Genomic DNA, 9,902 nt, shown 5'->3' on the forward strand with positions numbered 1-9,902 from the left:
TGAACCGTAAAAGAAAATACCTATTGAACCAATCACAGGAATACCAGTTACAGTACCTATCAGCCAAAGAGGAATCCTTCCAGTAGTATCGGCATTTACCCCGCTTCCTCCACATTTCATCAAGTGGTCATGCTAGAGACATAAACAGTCATGGATAATTATGAGGATGATATCCTTCCGAATGGGATAAGAGAATTCCTACTATTCTCTTTCTTTCTCTCAATTGAAGAAATAATTGGAAAATAAAACAGCAAGTACAAAAATGAGTAATAACCCCCAGTAGAGGCTGGTACGATTCAATTCAACATTTTGTTCGTTCGGGTTTGATTGTGTCGTAGCTCTATAATTCAGATTAGGTTTATCGTTGGATGAACTGCATTGCTGATATTGACCCCAAAAAAGAAACGGTAGGTACAGCCAGTCCGTGAACGGCCAACCAGCGCACTGTAAAAATTGGATAGGTTCGATCTATGGTCATTGAGGCCTCCTAAAAGGATCTACTAAATTCATCGAGTTGTTCCAAAGGGTCAAAACGGCCAGTTATTAATGGAATCCCCTGTCGGCTCTCTGTGAAATACTCGTTTGGCCGAGGGCTTCCAAACACATCATAAGCTAAACCCGTGCTGACGAATAACCAACCCGCAATGAATAGGGAAGGTATAGTAATACTATGAATAACCCAGTATCGAATACTGGTGATAATATCAGCAAAAGAACGTTCTCCCGTGCTTCCAGACATGCTGAGCTCCACATATTCTTGTACAGTCAAAGGGGGATCGATTCCTTGAAAGATGGGATCAGTAAATGGAAAACTACTGATATTTCATCTTTGTGAGATCGTCAATATTGTACCGAAGGTGTATTTAGAGTATACCGAATCAGTATAGCTATCCTTCCTCTGACACAGCAACGCAGTTTCAATCAGTATCGAAAAGAAATGGTACATAATTCCCTTTTCCTTTCTTGTTACTTGTCTATGCGGAACCGCGTGTCATTCAATCAAAAATTGATCAAATTTCTGTAGTATAGGGTTTCAAGTATTGGCTTTGGACTAGAAACTGAAGTTCTTAGTAAAGTTTGAGTCAACGGGTTCTAGTTCTAATAATTAATGAACGAGATTATCATATTCCACACAATTCAATTAGATGCAAAATATAGAAATCCCCTCTCATGGTTGTAGAAAAGATATTTTTCTTTTTTTCTAATCCTTTCATTTCAAGTAATTGGTTGGTTCTACAGTAGTAGATAGTATTCGATGAAAGAAAGAGAAGAAACAATAAATAGTTTGAACAATCAATATTCGTGATGCAACCATTACTGGATTAGATCCAAAGGTTCCTTCTTGACCTAGCTACAAGGATGGAACTCCATGATATGGAAAGACAGACTGTGGAACCTAAAAGGATAATAGGAATTGATAAATTGAAAAAGAAAAGAAATAAATGGTCAAAATGGAAATTCTTTTGAAATCCAATTCTTTTATTCTATAGTTATTCAAAGATAATTTCATTTTTGAATGAAGTTACACGACACAGTTCTTCTGACTATTACTTTACTCACGAGTTGCTCAATGAATCTGTTGATTTGAAATCCCGACATTGGTAGATGTCACAGATGATAAATCAATCTTTTTTTTTTTTTCTACCTCTGCTACTCTATCTTTGTCAGTGCCGTCTATAATGACTGATGAATCAAGAACTTTCAATTGGAACTGATTCTGTCAATTGGTATTTTTTCTGATCATCACATCTCGCAAAAATTGAAACTTAGGTAAGTGCTTTATAAACATATGTAAAAAAAAAGAACGTATCTCATTAGCTCCTTCATGCCCACTATAACTAGTTATTTCGGTTTTCTACTAGCTGCTTCAACTATAACCCCAGCTCTATTGATTGGTCTGAGCAAGATACGACTTATTTGAAATTAATTGAATGAATAATTCATCAAAATAAATAGTTCTGTGAGATTTCAGGTATTCGATAGTTCCTTCCCGCGTTAATTACCAATTCTTGATCATTGAGATTCATGGGTGATTCGGAGTAATATTTAGGGATAGATATTACCTCTATTTTTACCCTTTCCAACAAATTGAAATGATTGAAGTTTTTCTATTTGGAATCGTCTTAGGTCTAATTCCTATTACTTTGGCCGGATTATTCGTAACTGCATATTTACAATACAGACGCGGAGATCAGTTGGACCTTTGATTGAGTAACATCTCTTTTTTGATTGACCTCCTTCTTAAGCTGCAGGAGGTCAAATTCAGGTTGCAGTTCAAGTTAGTAAAGTTATTTTATTGTGATTCAACATTACAAAAACAGAATCACGCTCTGTAGGATTTGAACCTACGACATCGGGTTTTGGAGACCCACGTTCTACCGAACTGAACTAAGAGCGCTTTCTTATGACAGGAGATACAACTGTAAAGAAAGGGATTCTTTTTGTACCCCCAATACACCTTGCATGCATGTAGTATCATAAAATGCAAAATTATGTCCAGTCCAGTCCAATTTGAATCGATCTCAACTGATCCCTCGTTACTGCCCATAGGAGAAGTAATAGGTAGGGATGACAGGATTTGAACCCGTGACATTTTGTACCCAAAACAAACGCGCTACCAAGCTGCGCTACATCCCTTTCAATTGTTGTACAGTTTCATTGTAGGGAATCCTTGTCTTGTTTTCCACATCGTTATTTCCTAATATCTAGAGACAATTTCTCTTGCCATTTCTTCTTTTTGATTTCATATAATCAAAGAATTATATACATATGAAACCTAACGTATAAAAAAATGAATATTTATCGGTAATGCTCAGTAAGAAAGGGTCATCTTTTTCTGTTTTAGGGACAAGTAGATCTAATCCACCGGATTATTGTACATATTCATTTTCATTTTAGTTCGGGATTAGGGATTTCGTGTACAAATACAAGTGATCTTTAGCTACAGATACATCTGATCATATATGTATTCCAATAAAGAAGGAGGATTTTCAATGCGAGATATAAAAACATATCTCTCCGTGGCACCTGTGCTAACTACGCTATGGTTCGGGTCTTTAGCAGGTCTATTGATAGAGATCAATCGTTTATTCCCAGATGCGTTGACATTCCCCTTTTTTTCATTCTAGTTATTGACATGGGAAGGGGTGAAGAAGATTAGAGATACAACAAATTCTCTGTGACTAATCCACCCTTTTGAATTTTTTTTTTAAGTTGTTTAGGAAGGAAAGAGAAAGAAAAGTGGATTAAACCTCAGCGAAACTCGGGCTCAGCATAGAATTAATAGAGGGAGAACAGAAATAGAAATGTGGGTCTAGGACAGGCTGTTCAAGAGCATACAAGATAGTAAATGAAATACTGACTGGGATTAGAAATAATGGATAGTTAGAAATAATTGTATTACTTATTATTACTCTATTGATTGCAGCGAAATCTTTCATAATTGGATTTCGAGTTATCAGTTAGCAACTTCTATTTATTTTTCCTTCTTTTCGTATTCTTCGATTCAGATCGAAAATAGAAGAGTGGAGGGAATCCAAAATCCAAAGGAGGTTCATGGCCAAGGGTAAAGATGTCAGAATAAGAGTTATTTTGGAATGTACCAGTTGTGTCCGAAATGATTTAAATAAGGAATCGCGGGGCATTTCCAGATATATTACTCAAAAGAATCGACACAATACGCCTAGTCGATTGGACTTGAGAAAATTCTGTCCTTATTGTTACAAGCATACGATTCATGGGGAGATAAAGAAATAGATCGAACAGAATAGAATGTCTGTTCCACCCTTCCAAGGAACAGGACAAAATTACATATAGATAGATATATAAAATATAAACAAATCAAGTACTATTACTATTTCGGTCGGATCCGAAACCGAAATGAATGAAGAAATAAGATTTTAGAGATAAGGAATAAATCATGGATAAATCCAAGCGACCCTTTCGTAAATCCAAGCGATCTTTTCGTAGGCGTTTGCCCCCAATTGGATCGGGGGATCGAATTGATTATAGAAATATGAGTTTAATTAGTCGATTTATTAGTGAACAAGGAAAAATATTATCTAGACGAGTGAATAGATTGACCTTGAAACAACAACGATTAATTACTATTGCTATAAAACAAGCTCGTATTTTATCTTCGTTACCTTTTCTTAATAATGAGAAACAATTTGAAAGAACCGAGTCGACCCCTAGAACTGCTGGTCCTAAAACCAGAAATAAATAGGCCTACTTCTCAATTGAATCAAAACTCTAATTGGAATTCAAACTCAGATTGAGGTTTTGTTCGAAAAAGCCGAGATACTTGATTGTCGCGTCGTAAGAAAAAAAAAAAAAGAATGAATGGGGAAGAAAAAATATTTTTTTTTATTGAAAAGTGTTCGTTCATTTCTAATATTTATCATATTCATTTCTACTCTACCTTCCCGGAGTTCATTCTCCGGGGAACTCCGTTTAAATCATTTCGGTGAATTCGTTCCAGTCGCCTTATTTGATAATCTCATTTGAAATCATGTAAATGCAATTCCTATTTGATATAGCTATTTGTGCAAGTATTTTACGATTAAGAAGCAACTGCCTCTTGTACAGATCGTGCATTAATCGACTATAACTATAGGATACCCCATTTTCACGAGTTACTGCATTTATCCGAGTGATCCACAAACGACGAAAATCTCTCTTTTGCCTGCATCTATCCCGATGACTGGAAACCAAAGCTCTCATTTTCTGTTGAGTAGTAGTTCGAGTAAGTCTTGAATGAGCCCCTCGAAAGGTTGATGCAAATAAACGAATTTTTGTTCGACGTCTCCGAGCTATATATCCCCGCCTAACTCTGGTCATTGAATCAAATGAAACCTTGATGAATAACTAATTGATTTCTTTTCTTTCAGTCATTCTTTTCCCCTCCCCTAGTTTATTAGTAACAAAACGGATTCTTCCGATGTATAAAATAAAAATTCCAATGGCTTTTGCTACTATGACCTTCCCAACCACGATTTTTGATTTCTTCCAGGCATTTCACCTCGGAATAAGAAATTGTACCGATATTAGATATAAAATATCTAGTAAATAGGTAGTAATAAATAGAGAAAAATGGAGAAATAAATAAATAGTGGCTTCCATCGTTTCTATGATTACTTCTTAAACGGTGAGGTCCTCTCTATACACCGGAGCTCCTTCCCCCATTTAATCAATGTTATTAGTAACTTGTACAGTTCACACTCTTTGGCTCTACCCATAAAATTATCCAGTATATAGGTCTTTTCACAATGAGATCCATCCATACAGTGACGGCATTTAATTATGAAGGTTGGCTAGGTAGCTAACCCTGTTAGTCCGTTCTTGCAAGAGTAGAAGCATAATCTTTCTGCTTTTAAAATACTATTTTCCCCGCTTAATGGATAACCATTTGCTACCAATGGGGAATTGATTTTCATCTCAAATCGAGGTGATTGGATTTGCACCAATGGAAACCATAAATTCCATACACAATAGAGGTATATGATAGATCTTTATTTTGAGATAGTGAATGGAATGGAGTTCTTCCATTCTATCCTACTCATTGGTACTGGTCATTGATACTGGAAAAATCGTCTCATTTGTTCCAGATCATGATCTGAACGAGTCGCACATACACCCTAGTACATGTTCCTCGACGCTGAGGACATCCTCGAAGGGCAGGGGATTTCGTGACATTTTTGATTGGCTGTCTTGTGTTTCTAATAAGTTGTTTAATAGTTGGCATGCTGAATCGTATACAGAATGGGCTGGTTTAGATCGATCCTAACCGGATGATTATGAATTACTTCCATTTCATATAATATTTTACCAGGTTAAGAAGATAAAATATCAAATCACGGCTCATTCGAATTATGGTTCGAAATGGAATCAAGAATTTATGTGAAATCCCCGGTATTTTCGACCGCGACAACATCAACAATGCCATGGGCTTGGGCTTCTGTTGCTGACATAAAAACATCCCTTTCCATGTCTTCGGATATAACCCATAAAGGCTTGCCGGTTCTTTGTACATAAACCCTTGTGAGGGTTTCGCGGAGTTTCAGTAGTTCTTCCGCTTCCAGGATAAATTCTCCTGTGGGTGCCTCATAAAAAGAACTAGCAGGTTGGTGGATCATAACCCTGATGATATAACATAATGAACGGTTCCTCTATCTCGCACGATCGGTCGAAGGGAAGGGATAAAGAATAACAAGAATAAAAAGATAGAATTAGAATTGAACAACCGTACAGGCATCTTTTATGCATTGCATACGGCTCCGCAATGGAATTTCCTTTTCCCTTCCATCGAAGAAAGAGACAAATAGAATCCATCAGACCCAGATCGTTGAATGATCCATTTACCATCTTTCCTTTCGGAGGAGTCAAAAAATACTATGATGGTTCCGTTGCTTTATATATTTATCTCGTCTGTGATTCAGCAATCCCAAAGTTTCTTTATGATCCGATCAAATAAGGAAAAAATGATCTTTTTTTTTTTTCATTTTCGTACTCTTTCATAACATAAATATCGGAAAGAGGCTTCTGGTGTGAAAGCAAAAAAAAGGTTTGTGACGCTGAAATGGACCCCCGATACATAAGATCAAATCGTAAATAACCTTTGTTTCATACTACTATCTCGATATATAATCTCATGTTATGTTATGAAAAAAAAATAATAGTTTGCTCATATCGAACTCGAAGTGCCATGCTATTATTACTTATTATTCATATTCCATATGGCGAAGGCATAGTCTTCTTTTTTTTTTCTCAAATAAAAAAAAACTCATTGGCGCCAAGCGTGAGGGAATGCTAGACGTTTGGTAATTTCTCCTCCGACTAGGAGAAAAGATCCCATTGAAGCGGCTAATCCCATGCATATTGTATGTATGTCTGGTGGCACAAATTGCATAGTATCATAAATAGCTATTCCTGGTATTACCCATCCGCCGGGAGAGTTTATAAACAAATACAGATCCCTGGTATCATCCTCTATACTGAGATATACCATGAGACCAACAAGTTGATTCGAGATCTCGCTATCAACCTCTTGTCCTAAAAAAAGTAATCTTTCTCGATGAAGTCGGTTGATTAGGACAAAATTGTATCCCTTAGGAACCGCACACGCACCTTTGGATGCATACGGTTCAAAAAATCAAAATTGCGAAAAAAAAAAAAGAATTCATTGAACTTATCGAACTAACCCCTCATTGATGTATTCTTTCATCGAGATCCAAATCACGATGTAATTTTCTTGTTCCTAAATGGGCCTCTTCAATTCTTTTAGGTTTATGCTCTACTCCGGGTAAAGATCTGCCCGAATTCTATTTGCACATATAGGACAAATGATCACAGTACCGCTTCTTTTTGTTCCGACTTCTTTTTTTTTTTCAATTCGTTTTCATGTTCATGCCTTCCGCCAAATATTCGACTAATCATATTATTCCATTAATTGGTAGTTTTAGAGGTATAAATAGGGATCATTTATGATACGAGTAGTAATCATACATAGATTACCAATTTGGTATTTTTTGAACGGAGCCTGGATACTTCATTTTATTGGTCCAAGCCAACCATAAATTCTTCTAATTGAGAATATTGATCCCCAACCAACAAATAAATTGATCTAATTGCATTGCACTTCACGCTCCGAATTGAATTATTGATGGTTTAATCAATCTTTCTTGGGTGAAACAGAGGATATCTCGATCGGGGGAGAGAACGGGGAAATCCCATATGACCCAATATGTCTGACAAGTCGCACTATACGTCAACCCAAACTGCATCTTCCTCTCCAGGACTCCGAAAAGGTACTTTTGGAACACCAATAGGCATAAAATGAAAGAAAAATTAAGTACTCTATTTCACTTTGATGTGGAAACGTAACAATGGGTTTATTGTCTTCATAATATTGTCGTTTATCGTATTTTATCCATAGATTGGAAGGTTCATGGAGAAGACGGGTTGAATAAAGGAAAATTCGTACAAATGGATCGTTCGAAGGATGAACAAGTATCTATGCATTCGCTCACAAAAATAGGATCAATCCCCCCATTGCGTATTGGTACTTATCGAGTATAGAATAGATCTGCTTCTCTTTGTTCCTACGAACAGAATTGTTAAATTATTACCAATGGAACGGAATAAATATTAACTCTTGCTTTGAGATAATCCACTGAAAAGGCGAGGTCCATAGCATCAATCAGTCTTTTCCAATGTGATAAAGTTACATAGTGTCTATTTTTTCTTTGATAAAATAAGGGGTATTTCCATGGGTTTGCCTTGGTATCGTGTTCATACCGTCGTATTGAATGATCCCGGTCGGTTACTTTCTGTCCATATAATGCATACAGCTCTAGTTTCTGGTTGGGCCGGTTCGATGGCTCTATACGAATTAGCCGTTTTTGATCCCTCTGATCCCGTCCTTGATCCAATGTGGAGACAAGGTATGTTCGTTATACCCTTCATGACTCGTTTAGGGATAACCAATTCATGGGGTGGTTGGAGTATCACAGGAGGAACTATAACGAATCCGGGTATTTGGAGTTACGAAGGTGTGGCTGGGGCACATATTGTGTTTTCTGGCTTGTGCTTCTTAGCAGCCATCTGGCATTGGGTGTATTGGGACCTAGAAATATTCTGTGATGAACGTACGGGAAAACCCTCTTTGGATTTGCCCAAGATCTTTGGAATTCATTTATTTCTCTCAGGGGTGGCTTGCTTTGGGTTTGGCGCATTTCATGTAACAGGCTTGTATGGTCCTGGAATATGGGTGTCCGATCCTTATGGTCTAACCGGAAAAGTACAATCTGTAAATCCAGCGTGGGGCGCAGAAGGTTTTGATCCTTTTGTTCCGGGAGGAATAGCCTCTCATCATATTGCAGCGGGGACATTGGGGATATTGGCGGGACTATTCCATCTTAGTGTCCGCCCGCCCCAACGTTTATACAAAGGATTACGTATGGGCAATATTGAAACTGTACTTTCTAGTAGTATCGCTGCTGTCTTTTTTGCAGCTTTCGTCGTTGCTGGAACTATGTGGTATGGTTCAGCAACTACTCCCATAGAATTATTTGGTCCCACTCGTTATCAGTGGGATCAGGGATACTTCCAGCAAGAAATATATCGAAGAGTTGGAGCCGGGCTAGCCGAAAATCTGAGTTTATCGGAAGCTTGGTCTAAAATTCCCGAAAAATTAGCTTTTTATGATTACATCGGTAATAATCCGGCGAAGGGGGGATTATTCAGAGCAGGCTCAATGGACAATGGGGATGGAATAGCTGTTGGATGGTTAGGACACCCCATCTTTAGAGATAAAGAGGGGCATGAGCTTTTTGTACGTCGTATGCCTACTTTTTTTGAAACATTTCCGGTGGTTTTGGTAGACGGAGACGGAATTGTGAGAGCGGATGTTCCTTTTAGAAGGGCAGAATCGAAGTATAGTGTCGAACAAGTAGGTGTAACTGTTGAGTTCTATGGTGGCGAACTCAATGGGGTCAGTTATGGCGATCCTGCTACTGTGAAAAAATATGCTAGACGTGCCCAATTGGGTGAAATTTTTGAATTAGATCGTGCTACTTTGAAATCCGATGGTGTTTTTCGTAGCAGTCCAAGGGGTTGGTTTACTTTTGGACATGCTACGTTTGCTTTGCTCTTCTTTTTCGGACACATTTGGCATGGGGCTAGAACCTTGTTCAGAGATGTTTTTGCTGGTATTGACCCTGATTTGGATGCTCAAGTGGAATTTGGAACATTCCAAAAACTTGGAGATCCAACTACAAGGCGACAAGTAGTCTGATACAACATTACTCTAGCGTCTTTTGCCTCTATTTGATTTTTTTTTGATTTGACATAAGGTTAGGGTACCGTAGAAATCTTGATTTTAATCATCGCCTTTTCTTTGACTC

The 9,902-nt window shown here is 37.6% G+C and overlaps 2 non-coding genes across 2 annotated transcripts; both read right to left on the minus strand.

Annotated features, from left to right (window-relative positions):
* Window positions 1-2,324: 2,324 nt before the first annotated feature.
* On the minus strand, window positions 2,325-2,398 carry TRNAW-CCA (transfer RNA tryptophan (anticodon CCA)). The gene has a single exon. It is a non-coding gene; the product is annotated as a tRNA-Trp (tRNA).
* A 165-nt stretch (window positions 2,399-2,563) lies between these two features.
* TRNAP-UGG (transfer RNA proline (anticodon UGG)) lies at window positions 2,564-2,637 on the minus strand. Its single transcript has one exon. It is a non-coding gene; the product is annotated as a tRNA-Pro (tRNA).
* Window positions 2,638-9,902: the final 7,265 nt, after the last annotated feature.

This window comes from Tasmannia lanceolata, unplaced genomic scaffold, assembly GCF_043159265.1.
Source record: "Tasmannia lanceolata isolate RefF3 unplaced genomic scaffold, GAP_Taslan_0.1 ptg001063l, whole genome shotgun sequence".
Lineage (NCBI taxonomy): Eukaryota > Viridiplantae > Streptophyta > Magnoliopsida > Canellales > Winteraceae > Tasmannia > Tasmannia lanceolata.